Below are 3744 nucleotides of genomic sequence, written 5' to 3'. Positions count from 1 at the left end.
TCCAACCCGGGATAAAAAGGGTCCCCACGAGTTAATACAAAAGGATAGCATCCCCTACATAGTCAGATGTGGTGTGTAGGTGGGATGGCAAGGAAGCTACGCGCGAGGCTGGAGGTTGTGGGTTCGAATCCCATGAACCGCGCACGCGCATATTTCGCGTGAAAAATCGCGTGACTTGTGACTTGCGCGTGTGGGGGGCCTCCTGGGAGCTCGGGAATTTTTTTTTTGCAGCGCCGGCCGTGGGTGGTATTTGCACCCTACCAACCAGGACTAAAGCCTAATTCTCTACTAGTGCAAACAAACTCTTTGCCGAGTGTAGCGAAACAAACACTCGGCAAACTAGAACAAAACACTCGGCAAAGAATAGGCACTCGGCAAAAGACTGCCACGTCGACATCCGTTAGGAGGTGTGCCGGCCGTTAGCACTTTGCCGAGTGTCCGTGAGTGGCCCTCGGCAAAGAAATAAGTTTGCCAAGTGTTTCATCTCGACACTCGGTAAATATATAAGTTTGCTGAGTGTTTTCCCTATGCACTCGGCAAATAGGTAAGTTTGTCGAGTGTGTTTCCTGGCACTTAGCAAACAAATAAGTTTTTTTCCTCCTTTCTCCTCTCCGCATACAACATGCGGTACTCCATGTACAAATTTGGTATATTTCTGGATCTATTTGCTATATTTAATTAATTTATTGCATTTCAAGGAATTTTTTGGTATAAGTCAAATTTGAACTGCAAATGATTCAAATAAGAGAATAAAATGAGTAGAAAAATGATATTATGTTATTGAGTCCAGTGTGAGGCCTTATCCAGGAAATGAAAAGAAATTTTGAACATCTTGTTCAGGAAACACGACCACGAACGTGTGGCCGAATGGTTTTTAAATTCTAAAAAAAGCAAAAAATCATGAGATTTGTCACGATGTGATGATATCATATGTGGAGGCTGTGGTAAAAAATTGAGAAGGTTTCGCATAATTTGTCACGTACGATGTTTACAAACCGAAGCATCTTCGAAGAAGAATCGTAGCGTTGAGATGCATTCGGTAAGATTTGGAGTCAAAGTGACGGTTGAATTGGGGTTTGACTTCAAACCTTTTTGTATAGGCAATAGAGAACATAGATTGTACCATGTGAAATTTTTGTAATTTTTTGGAACCGTTTGATAATTTTAATATGTTAAGTGCAATTATAGATTTTTAATTGATATAAATTGAATTTGAGCTATAACTGCATAAAATAATGGAATAATATTCGTAGAAAAATCAAATATACATTGTTGAGTGAATTTGACAAGGTATTTTCTAAGTACATCAGAACAAATTTAGAAAAACACGTTATGGAAAAGAAGGAAAATTAAAAAAACGACTTTTGTCGAGTGTCCCGATCTGGCACTCAGCATACCCGGCTTTGCGGAGTGCTAGATCTGGGGTACTCGGCATACCCGGGTTTGCCGAGTGCCAGATCTGGGGTACTCGGCAAATGTGCTTCATAACCGGTAACACCGCTCCCTCACCCGCACACACGCAGGCACCCAAACTCACACGCACACATGCCACGCTGCCGGCCTCCCGTGCCCCGCCACCGGTACCGCGCCCGAGTTGCCGACCTCCCAACGCCGGCCCCGTGCCCGCGCCCGAGCCACCGGCCCCCACCCCTAGCGCTCAGCCCTCGGCACCCACCCTCCCACCCCTGCAGTGCGGCCCCCGACGGCCGGCCTCCCGGCCCCCGACGCGTGGCCCCCGACGCCCCACCCCTGGCGCCCGGCGTCCCACCCCCGACGCCCCCACTGCACGGCCTCCTAGCACCGCCCCCGGCCCCCTGCGCCGCCCCCTGCCCCCTACGTGATAGGTTGGAGTAGGAGTCAATTTTGCTAAATTACCTGGTGCTTCTGCTTTGCTTAATTACCTTGAGTACTTCATCCACCTATGAGAGTAGTAGTCAATAACAAATTAATAGTAGAAGCAATCTCTTGTACACAAAATGCACATGAACAATCTCGGATAGGAGTAGAGCATGGAAACTAACCCCATCTACACATCCTCGGGTGGGATTAGGACCTATCTTCACCTATTAGACAGCATAGGAACCTGTAGATGCAATTGATTTTTATATTACTTGCTGATATGTTAGAGGATGGATGATCGTGAGTGGATGTACACGGGCTGCTCTAGTAAGGGTTCGTTGATTGATGAATGGATTGAGAAGACCGATGCTTTCTTGGAACTAGCATTTGCAAGGGTTAAAGGAGCACGTGCCACTTGGTGTCCCTACAACATTTGCGCAAACTCGCATCGACAAACAAAGGTGGTCATGGGTAAACATCTTAGCAAGAATGAATTTACGGTAGACTATACCCGGTGGATCTACCATGGTGAATTCGATCGTGTGAGAGATGAGGTCGTGAGACAATGCATCGAGGATGATGCTGATGCCGAGGTAGGATACATGTTAAATGGCTATCATGAAGCACACTTCGATGACGGACGTAGGGAGGACGAGCCAAAGGAAATCGCAAAGGTGTATTACAATATGTTGTCTGTGGCACAGCAACCCCTTCACGGACATACCAAGATTTTTCAACTGGATGCCATTGCATGCCTAATGGCCGTAAAGTTCCAATTTAGCTGGAGTCGAGAAGCCTTCGATGTTATGCTGACAGTTTTTGGTAGCCTACTCCCGGATGGTCACATTCTGCCAAAGAGCCTGTGTGAGGCACATAAAGTCCTTCATGCACTTAAGATGCCATATGAGCAAATACATGCTTGTCCGAAGGGATGCATCTTATGTAGGAAAGAACATGTGGAATCAAAGTACTGTGTGAAGTGTAAATCCTCTAGGTTCCTGGAGGTAGACTCTGGTGATGGTCAGAAGAGGCAGCTCGCAATCCCCATGAAGATCCTACGGTACCTTCCATTCATACTGAGGATCCAAGGGCTTTATATGATTGAGGAATCTGTGAAACAGATGACATGGCACAAATATGGATGTCGATACAATCCTGAGAAGCTGGTACATCCATTCGATGGTGAAGCATGGACAAGGTTTGATATGATTCATCATGAGAAAGCTCTAGAGGCTCGTAATGTACGTGTTGCGCTGGCAACAGATGGGTTTAATCCTTATGGAATGGCAGCTTCCCCATACACTTGTTGTCCCATGTTCATTATCCCCCTCAATCTCCCCCCTGGCGTCCTCTTTCAACGACAGAACATATTCTTGTCGTTTATAATTCCTGAACACCCAGGGAATAATATGAGTGTGTACATGGAGCCTCTGATTGATGATTTGGCCCGTGCTTGGGAGGAAAGGGTATGGAGATACGACCAAGCTACAAAGACAAACTTCAAAATGAATGTTTGGTACCAGTACTCCCTGCATGTCTTGCCAGCGTATGGGATATTGTACGGCTGGTGTGTTCACGAGAAGTTCCCATGCCCAGTATGCAAGGCGTCTCTGATGTTCATTTGTTTGACAAAGGGTGGCAATTTTTCTTCATTCGACAAACATCGACAATTCCTCCCTCTTGACCATCCATTCAGACAAGACATCAAGAACTTTACGAAAGAAGTAGTTGAAGACCCTACACCCTAGATGATGATTGGTGCCGCGGTTCATGCTCAGTTAGATGCTCTCGAGGTCAATGAACAAGGAGATGGTTTTCTGGGATATGGTGAGCAACATGCCTGGACTCAGAAGTCATGCTTGTGGAACCTCCCCTATTTTGATAACCTTCTTCTTCCACATAACA

Source organism: Setaria italica, chromosome IV (assembly GCF_000263155.2).
Source record: "Setaria italica strain Yugu1 chromosome IV, Setaria_italica_v2.0, whole genome shotgun sequence".
Lineage (NCBI taxonomy): Eukaryota > Viridiplantae > Streptophyta > Magnoliopsida > Poales > Poaceae > Setaria > Setaria italica.
This window is presented reverse-complemented; position numbering follows the sequence as displayed.